Raw genomic sequence first — 10,878 nt, forward strand, 5'->3', positions numbered from 1 at the left:
GCCATATTAAGTTAATTGCCTGCGAGCTTCTCCTCCTGTCTGTACGGTAATGCGACAGAGAGTCAAGTGGTTATGACGCAATCGTTAGCCTATTTTTACAAAAACTGTTTCTACGGGGCCATAATGTAACATAGAAGGTAATGGAGCCCTTTATACATTGACGTGTATCTTTAGAAATAAATAATGGACAAACGGAGTCTTTAAACGCCTCAGATGTAAAGTTATTTGCTGTCAAAGTGACGCCAAAATGAATGGGAGTCAATGGGAATGCTAACGCAAGTGAAGTTCTGCTTAAATATGGCAGCCCCCACCCGACTTCAACTTCCGGTCGAGTTCTTTGCCGCCTGGTGTTTTCAGATTATCGTCGGCGGCTCTTCCGCAATGAGGAGTGAGCACGTGCGCATGGTTGCCAGATTGCTTAAAATAAGAAAATGTATCCTTGTAACAGTGGAGCTCTCATAGTAGAGGGGCGTAGAGCAGTTACAGGTTCCTTTTTTGGACATTCGGCGCGTTCTTTTGGGAAAATATGCTTGAATTTGAAATATTCTATATTCCTGATATATTCAAATTTTACATCGTCGTCAAAATTATTCCGATACTATCGCTAATATTCGATATATCGCCCAGCTCTAATTGAAGGTTCATTTTGATTTTTATTCTTCTATCAATAATATAGAGGAATTCATTTTCATCTGGTGTTATAAAGATGTGTTGTGCTCTGTTGTAGACAATATGTGGTACTGTGGTATGGGTTTGAGTTAAATGGTTTTCATGAAATAACTCATAACTTTTATGTTTTTTTTTTTAAAAAATATTCTATCTTGTAGAGAAATCTTGTTTGTATAAATAAAGATGTTAAAAATCAAAAATCTCATACACACACACTCTCTCTATCTCTCACACACACACTCTCTCTCATACACACACACACACACACACACACACTCTCTCTCTCTCTCACACACTCTCTCTCTCTCTCACACACACACACACACTCTCTCTATCTCACACACACACACACACTCTCTCTCTCTCTCTCTCTCACACACACACACTCTCTCTATCTCTCTCACACACACACTCTCTCTCATGGCCGCGGGAAGTGGGGGTGCTGCAGCACCCCCTAGTGACGAGAGGGAGATTTAAAAAAAAATTTTTTAGGCCTATTAAAATATTTTGCACAATTTATAAATTCCTTATGAATATTTTAGAAAATGATTTTGACACACGTAGGCTATTACGTATATTTTGGATTTTAATTTCATATTTTGAGGCCTAATCAACACAGGTTCGGAAGTTACGTTGTCAACGTCAGGCAGACAGGTTTGGTCGCCGAGTAACGAGGTTTCCCGCTCGTTCCATGCAGAATACATCCATCTTTATATAATACAGCGCACCTCGACATTTGGACACCTGTAACCAGGGCACCTCACCTGCATGTAGCTCAGGTAAGAGCATGGTGCTGCCGCGCTTGTAACATTTATTTTTTTGGCAACAAGTGTGGGATCAGCTTTGACTAGCCAAGCAATTGTAAGTAGTACACTATAGTATTTTTGTAAGGTGGTGGGGATGGAGATGGGGAGTATTATTTCGTTCGTGTGTTCTTTGCGTAATGGTTGTGGAGAACTGTTAAATAATGTTTAAATAGTCGGAGATTATTTCCTTGTGGTTTGTGTAAAAAGGTTGGAGATGGAGACAGAAAGCTTTATACTGTGCGTGTGTTCTTTGCGTAATGGATGTGGAGAACTGTTCAATAAACAAATTGCTTAAATAGTCAGAGATTATTTCCTTGTGGTGTGCGTAAAAAGATTTTGGAGTTAATAGAGTTGCGTGTGACATAAACATGCAGTGACTCAAGCCAGCTGACCAAATCGATTGCATTGTTTTAGCGTTATTGTGAAGTTTGATTAATATTATATTTTGTTGTAATATTATTTGATGTATCTAAATAAGTTGCATGTATGTATAGGCTATCTGAAATTGTAATGAAAGTAATTATTTCGTTTTCTTTCGATTATTAAACTATTATTTCTGATTCTGCTTATGCTTCAGATTAATAGCGCATTGCGCATATCTGAGAACTGATGTCTGTGTGTTTCAGACCCTGGCTGGCTGTGCACTGAAGTGTATATGACAATAAAGTAGTCAATCTCAATGTATTTATTTTTAAAATGTATTTTAAATAGGCCTATAGGCTCATAGGTTTTTTTGTCAAAAAAACAAAAAATCACAGCATCCCCTGTTCAAAATTACTTCCTGCGGCCCTGCTCTCTCTCTCTCTCATACACACACACACTCTCTCTATCTCTCACACACACACACACTCTCTCTCTCTCTCTCTTACACACACACTCTCTCTCTCTCTCTCACACACACAATTCGACAATATTCTCTCAGCATCGCGAATGAACAAAGCAGTTATCGTGTTTTTAAAAACAGAGCAGTTAGTTAACCAGGTGACTGAGAATGGATTATGGATTAAGGAAATGTTTGTGCCCGTTACTCCTTTAACGGCTCCGGCAACTAAAGTAACTATTTCCCATGTACCGCCTTTTGTCTCGAATGAGGCGATTGTTAAAGAATTAACCCGATATGGTAAAATCGCAAGTCCTGTCAGAAACATACCATTGGGATGTAAAAACACTGATCTCCAACACGTTTTGTTGTTTAGGAGAAGTGTTAATGTTTCTGACTTCATCGGAGCGCACATTAGAGATCTCGTTCCGTGTAAGTCATGGAGATGGATCATATATGCTGTATGCAAGTACTGACAATCTAAAGTGCTTTGCTTGTGGAAATATAGGCCACAAACGCTTTTCCTGTCCTAATAAAAAAGCGGATGTTGAGCAGCAGCTGCCTGTTAATGCTACTGAAAACGGATCAGCTCATCACAATGATTCCAGTGATACTGAGGATAATACGGCAGCAACTACCTAAGAAACCAAACAAAAGGCCATTAGGGGAGGTCTACGGGCACAATGAGGTAAGTGAAAGCGATGCTGGTGTGGATGTGGAGAGTAGTGAGCAGGCTAGATGCAGTTCTGAAATAAGAATAATTCTGGATGTGGGTATATTTGAAGAAAAGGAGGGGTCTTTGTTGACCTTCAAGACACCTGAACTGAACTGTTTCAGTAAAACTGAGAAGAAAGCACTGTACGTCACCTGTGTAAAAGTTTCACACTCTCAGTCTTTAGGAGGAGTTAAAGAGTCAAAATGGCAAGAGCTATTCGGATCAGGCTCTTCCCCGAAGGGTTGCTGGAGGGCCTTGTACAAGCCTCCCATTGAAAAAAGGTCCGGAGACCTTCAGTGGAGAGTTGTGCATGGGTTAATAGCTACAAACAGATACAGAGCACACCTCGATCCCCAGGTCCAGGAGGGATGTCCTTTTTGTGGGATGACTGAAACTGTTTTTCATTTATTTCTTCAATGTGGGAGGCTTGTGCCTTTATTTTCTCAATTAGAAGAATGGTGTACAGTTTTGGGAGAAGTGTTTTCACCCATGTTATTTATATATGGACCAAAGTATAGCAGAAACAGAAAGCAGATCCATGTTTTGCTTAATTTTTTGTTTGGGCAAGCAAAAATGGGAATATGGATTTCGCGTAAAAGCAAAATAAATAATGCTGGGTCAACTGATGTAATGTTAATTTTAAAAGGGTTAATTAAAACTAGATTAAAGGTGGAATATGCATACTATTACTTGGTTAAAGACCTGGAGACTTTCAATCACATTTGGGGAGTTAACCAGTGCATATGTGAATCTGATTTTAATGGTGCTTTGCAAATGTATATTTAATTGTGCTATTGTCTTGCCTTGTTTCTGTGCTATTTATTGTTGTATGTCTGTGTTTTAAATTACTTTTTAATCTATGTAAGGTTTAGCTAAACCTTGAATATTTTGTAATAAAGGGGGGTTAAAGGTGCTTTAGGGAACTTTTGTAAAAAAAAAAATATTTTTTACATATTTATTAAACCTGTCATTATGTCCTGACAGTAGAATATGAGACAGATAATCTCCTCTGGCTCCTCCCAGTGGTCCTATTGCCATTTGCAGAAACTCCATCGCTCCCAGTAAAAAATAACCAATCAGAGCTGCGGTCCGTAACTTTGTTTGTATTCAAAATGTAGAAAAATGTATATAATAAGCGAGTACACCATGAATCCATTTTCCAAACCGTGTTTTTGGCTTGTCCTGAATCACTAGCGTGCACCTATAATAAGTGTTTATATTCGGACTATTTTAGATTGCTTCGGGGGTACCGCTGCGGAGTAACCCAGTACCTTTGTGATTCTTCATAGACATAAACAGAGAGAAGTAGTTCCGGCTACGATGTTCTTCCGCAAGACACAAGCAGTTCTGTTTATTAACCGCTAGAGCGTCAAAAGTTCCCTACCGCAGCTTTAAAGTCAAAGTCTCTCTCTCTCTCTCTCTCTCTCTCACACACACACACACAGGGCCGGACTGGCCATTGGGAGCACCGGGACATTTCCCGGTGGCCTGACGGTCATACTGGCCTGCAGTGGCGGCTCCAGACAATTTTGATTGGGGGGGCAATGGGGGGGTCCTGGTCTTCCCTGCTGAAAAAAACAATAGAAACCATTACAGAAATTCTAATGGTTTCCATTACAAAACCATTACAAACCATCAGCAATTAACCATTAAAACCATTACCAAATGGTTTCCATTACGTAGTGTGTTTTGGGCATATTCCATTAGGATTTATTGGTTTGTATTGGTTTCCATTACAAGTTTGTATTGGTCACGATTTGCACATAATGGTTTCCATCACAGTTTTGTATTGGTTCTGATGGTTCCATTACAAGTTTGTATTGGTCTTTATTAAAACAAATTTAATGGTTTCTGTTGGTTTTGTAATGGTTCCATTACAAGTTTGTATTGGTCTTTATTAAAACAAATTTAATGGTTTCTGTTGGTTTTGTAATGGTTCCATTACAAGTTTGTATTGGTCTTTATTAAAACAAATTTAATGGTTTCTGTTGGTTTTGTAATGGTTCTGATGGTTCCATTACAAGTTTGTATTGGTCTTTATTAAAACAAATTTAATGGTTTCTGTTGGTTTTGTAATGGTTCCATTACAAGTTTGTATTGGTCTTTATTAAAACAAATTTAATGGTTACTGTTGGTTTTGTAATGGTTCTGATGGTTCCATTACAAGTTTGTATTGGTCTTTATTAAAACAAATTTAATGGTTTCCGTTGGTTTTGTAATGGTTCTGATGGTTCCATTGCAAGTTTGTACTGGTCTTTATTTGCATATATTTAATAGTTTTCGTTGCAGTTTTATATTGGTTCTGATTTGAATGTTTAACTGATAGCTGGTAATTAGGCCATTAATTAATATAAGTAAATAATTTAAATTATTAATACAAACTGTACACAGGTTTTGTCAAGAATATAATGTTTTTATTTATTTAAACTTCATACCAACCTTTCAATAGCAAACAGTTCAGGTTGTTTTGCAAAGAATTAAGAATATGCACCTAAAATCAAAATTATTCACAGAATACTCAACATAGCTGGAATTAACACAAAACCTTGACATTACATTTTATTTTAATTATTGTTATTCATTAATGCATTATAGAAATGCAGGAACTATGAACTGTTTTTGTGGCTTGTAGCTGTCTCAGACCTGCAAAAAAAAAAAGAAAAAAAAAAGGGACAATTCATTAGGACAATGTACCACATTACCAGTATGTGAGATTATCCATACATATATTTTTATGGCAGTCTCAAAAAAGTTATTGATTTTTCTTTCATGCCTAAAATCATTAGGATTTAAAAAAAGAAAATGTTCCATAAATTTATTTTGTAAATTCCCTACCATAAATGTATCAACTTAATTTTTTATTAATAAAATGCTTTGCTCTGGATTTGAAATATTTTTCACAATATTTAGATTTTTTAGCACCATCAGATTCCAGATTTTCAAATAGTTGTATCTCAGACAAATATTGTCCTCCTAACAAACCATACATCAATGGAAAACTTATTTAGTATTATTATTGAAATAAAAATCTAAAAAATAAAATAAAAACAATTACCCTTGTAACTGGTTTTGTGGTCCAGTTTCACAAATAGGCTTGAATAATTACATTATCTACTTTTTATGGTACATAGTCTCTATTCACTTCGAGTCATATTAGATAAGAGGTTGTAGCAATTCCATTCGGATATGGATATGCAAACACTTACCACTGACAGTTTTATCTGGTTTATGTCACTGATCTCCTCAGCCAGGTATTTCCATACACTTAGGAGGCGTTTATTTCCTATAAGGTGTGACCTTTTTTCTTCAGCTTCTGAGACAGACACTCTTGTTTTGAACACACACACACATACACACGCACACACACACACAAGCACACACATAAACAAAAATTGAAATTCAAGAACTGATGGACTAATCTCAGACTTTAAATCTGACCACTCTCAAGTGGAAATTAAGTAGCATATGTGACCTGTGCTGGCAAAGTTAGTCACAATGAGCAAAAATCAGTTGAGGTTTTTTTTCTCATTAAAAAGTCCTTCAAAATGATGTATAACTGTGTATATATATAAAAAAAAATGACTGAGCTACACCCGTTTGAAGTTGAAAGAGTTGGCAAAGTCAACTCTTTTCTATTTTCTAAAGGTTCCAAACCAAAATCACTGAGCAACATTGCATCTTTTCCTGCAGTTCTTTTCTTAATAATAATTCACTTTTATTTTACATCCGAACAAAAGCATTCAAGTAAGAAAAACTAATAATCAAATGTAAAATCCCTTTATTCATTACAAATAAATTAATTATTAAAACTATAAAAGCAGTTCAATTAGTCATTCTGTGTACACAGGTGCTCGTCATATAATTAGAATATCATAATTTCAATTCAAAAAGTGAAACCTGTATATTATATTCATTCATTACACACAGACTGATATATTTATTTATATCTGACAACTAAGGAAAATCCCAAATTCATTATCTTAGAAAATTAGAGTATAACTTAAGACCAATACAAAGAAAGGATTTTTAGAAATCTTGGCCAACTGAAAAGTATGAACATGAAAAGTATGAGTATGTACAGCACTCAATACTTAGTTGAGGCTCCTTTCCCCTGAATGACTGCAGCAATGTGGTGTGGCATGGAGTCGATCAGTCTGTGGCACTGCTCAGGTGTTATGAGAGCCCAGGTGTCTCTGATAGTGACCTTCGGCTCTTCTGCATTCTTGGGTCTGATATATCACTACTCAGCAGCAGTACAGTCCTTTTTGAAGCGAGACACTTCTGGTTCTGTCTGTTGTTCAAGAGTGGCTTGACACAAGGAATGCGAAGCTGAAACCCATGTCTTGCATACATCTGTGTGTAGTGGTTCTTGAAGCACTGACTCCAGCTGCAGTCCACTCTTTGTGAATCTCCCCCACATTTTTGAATGGGTTTTGTTTCACAATCCTCTCCAGGGTGCAGTTATCCCTATTGCTTCTACACTTATTTTCTACTACATCTTTTCCTTCCCTTCTCCTCTCTATTAATGTGCTTGGGCGCAGAGCTCTGTGAACAGCCAGCCTCTTTAGCAATGACCTTTTGTGTCTTCCCCTCCTTGTGCAAAGTGTCAATGGTCGTCTTTTGGACAACGGTTAAGTCAGCAGTCTTCCCCATGATTGTGTAGCCTACAGAACGAGACTGAGAGACCATTTAAAGGATTTGCAGTTGTTTTGAGTTAATTAGCTGATTAGAGTGTGGCACCAGGTCTCTTCAATATTGAACCTTTTCACAATATTCAAATTTTCTGGGATACTGAATTTGGGATTTTCCTTAGTTGTCAGTTATAAACATCAAAATTAAAAGAAATAAAGATTTGGAATATATCAGTCTGTGTGTAATGAATGAATATAATATACAAGTTTCACTTTTTGAATGGAATTAGTGAAATCAACTTTTTGATGATATTTTAATTATATGACCAGCACCTGTATTTATCAGGATATATATATATAACTGTAATTTGAATGTCGGATTGAAATGAACACTGTTATTAGAGTAGTTAATTGTTAGCATAAGTGCGGCTAATAATAATAATAAAAAAAATAATAATAATTAGCATGTTTTTGTGTTTTGCTTTTGTACTGAAATTAGTACTGTGACAACACTAATAGCTAGACCTCGATTAATGTGTTCAGGTGCACTGCAGGTTGGAGCCAAACTCTGCATGTAAGTGGACCTTGAGAGACAATGTTGAGATCTCCTGCAATATGTTCTGAACATGCACTATAAAGAGGCAGAATGACTTACAACACTGGTGTCCAGTCCTGGGCTGGAGGACCACCGTTCTGCAGAGTTTCTGCTGATCCTTGATCAGCTGCTCAGGTCTGCTTAACTGGGGTTGGAGCTAAACTCTGAAACAAGAGAAGAAAACCAATATTATGAAGTAAAAAAAAAAAAAAATGATTCAGAAATATGCACAACGTTTGAAAATGCACAAAGATGAGAAGAAAGCTATGTGTTTAATGAGAACTTTCCACTGAAGAATAAGAAGCAATATTAAGTCACAGATGCATTTTTATTAATTCTTATTAATTTTAAATTTTAAATATGTTACAGTAACCTTGTGCTTTATCAATGATTTTCAGTCTCTGAAATAGAAAAGATCTATCAGTGCTGAATGGGATCATACATACATCATATGTAATGATATTTAACAAGAGTTCTAACACTGTGTCGTCACTGGACAGAACAACAAAATACAACAGAGCCTTTTATAATCAGTGATGTTCTCTACACTGGATGCGGCACGAAACAACAAATCACAGACGGTGATCTGATGCCTTTTCCTATTTATGATGTACTGACACAAAGTTTAAATGATTTTTAACAGTCACTTTGGTGTGAGAGTGTGTAGCTTGGAGATAGAGATTTTTTTATGTTTCTGAAATAAGTCTCATGTACACTAAGAAAACTGCATTTATTTGATCATAAATAAAAATGGTAATGTTGTGAAATATTAGTACAATTTCAAATAACTGCTTTATATGTGAATATTTTGTACAATTTTATTCTTGTTTTCACAAAGCATGATTTCTGAAGGATTGTGTGACACTGGAGACTGATGCTGAAAATTCAGCTTTGATCACTTATTAAAACAAACTTAAATAGAAAATAGTTATTAAAAAAATGGTAATTTCACAATTTAACTGTATTTTAATCAAATAAATGCAGCAGTGGTGAGCATAAAAGATGTCTTTGAAATACATGACAAATCTGACCCTTACATTTTTGAATGGTGTATGTTTGACGAATTGCTTACTATTCATGGTTCATAATGTCTAAAAATGTTCTTCGACAGGAGATATGACTAGAGCACAGCCATCAGCATGGAAGAACCTAGGAACATAAGCACTGTCACAGAGACAACAATATTTATTATACAATGCCAGGTATAAGGCATATACTATAGCAGAGGTGAAATGCAGAAAAGAAAAATAAGAATTCACAGAATATATAATTTATATAATCATTTACAATATATATATATTTTAGTTTTACTTATTTAGTAATGCTCCTACAGCGTGGACATCAAAATGTGTATGTTTTCATCCTCTCTGTCAGCAGCTCCCTTCAGAAATGTTAAAATCAGGAACTTCTCCTGCGTCATAGAGGTTTTTTTCTGGCACTTCTGAAATCACAGAACAAGTTTGTATTTATGTGTTTACCATGAAAGATCAAAACCTGAAGGTTTCAGTCCATTTTCACGCTCTATGTAAGTGATGTAACGTTATCCGGTTACGTTAGTGCACATTTTAGGATTAAACAGTGCATACTTTTAGGGTTAAATTAATTTGGTTACTTCCATTCATCCATTGATCTATATGGAGAGAGAGAGAGAGAGCTCATCTACACACAAGATGACATTAAAAGCCCAAGCTTAATAAATAAGAGCTCATGTCTATCGTTACCTCTTGTAGTTAGCCTTACCTTTGAGATGCTAACGGACTTTTTCTGACGACGCTAAACCATTTCTATAAAGTAAATATTAAACGAAAGTGTATAATTTACATGAAATAAAGTGTCAGGAACACTTTAATGTACTATTTGTGTAATTTAATAGACTAAACTTACCTAAAAAAAAAAGTGAAACCACATTGAGTGTCAGCGATCAGCTGCTTGACGGTTGGGCTGCCGCCTCGTTTCCATGGTGACGTCCTCCGCTCCAGTTCTGCGTGCGCGCACATTACAGCACGTGGAAGTCACGCAGAATTTCACTGTTATTTCACATCTATTTTTGGGCTAAATTTGGACCAAATCCGACAGACAAAACAAAGACCAACTTTTCAAGTCAATTTTGAAGGCCATGACCAGTCGAGTTGATTTAAAAAAAAAAAAAAAAAAAAAAAAAAAAATTAAATGAATTAAAAATAACCTTTCCAAATGACGTATGGTGGCAATCCAAGACAATACATACCACCAATAGAAGAAAGCAATTTACCAATAGAGACCCACAGGGACCATTACTGTGACCATTACAACCAACATAATTCCCATTATAACCATTAAAACTGTTACGTCCCCCAGCTCTGGTTGATCCTAATCATGTGTTTGAACGCAGTGTCCCATCTCTTAATTACAGATGATCCACACCTGTGCGGAGCCCTATAAAGAGCTGCTGAAACCACTTCTGAGTGCGTACACAGAGAGCTGGAGAACAGAGCTGATGTGCTGCCGTGCTGTTTAACTTTATAGGGATTGCGGTCCACCCAGTTGTAGAAAACGTTCCGCTTTTGTAGTTTTTTTTTGTTGTGTTACCATATCTTTCATTTTTCTATTAAACAAGCATACCCCTACCTTTGACACGAGCTGATCTGTGTGCGTCTCTCCTT

The 10,878-nt window shown here is 36.2% G+C and overlaps 1 long non-coding RNA gene across 2 annotated transcripts; it reads right to left on the reverse strand.

Annotated features, from left to right (window-relative positions):
• Positions 1 to 5,401: 5,401 nt before the first annotated feature.
• LOC113094000 (uncharacterized) lies at positions 5,402 to 10,552 on the reverse strand. 2 transcript variants are annotated; one of them, XR_003287956.1, is made up of 7 exons: positions 10,121 to 10,552; positions 9,977 to 10,020; positions 9,548 to 9,677; positions 9,309 to 9,400; positions 8,297 to 8,400; positions 6,217 to 6,337; positions 5,402 to 5,653 (listed from the first exon to the last, which is right to left on the reverse strand). It is a non-coding gene; the product is annotated as an uncharacterized LOC113094000 (long non-coding RNA). The 2 variants fall into 2 exon arrangements; XR_003287957.1 differs by lacking the exon at positions 9,977 to 10,020.
• Between the last annotated feature and the right edge of the window lie 326 nt (positions 10,553 to 10,878).

The sequence above is a fragment of the Carassius auratus genome, unplaced genomic scaffold, assembly GCF_003368295.1.
Source record: "Carassius auratus strain Wakin unplaced genomic scaffold, ASM336829v1 scaf_tig00215208, whole genome shotgun sequence".
Taxonomy (NCBI): domain Eukaryota; kingdom Metazoa; phylum Chordata; class Actinopteri; order Cypriniformes; family Cyprinidae; genus Carassius; species Carassius auratus.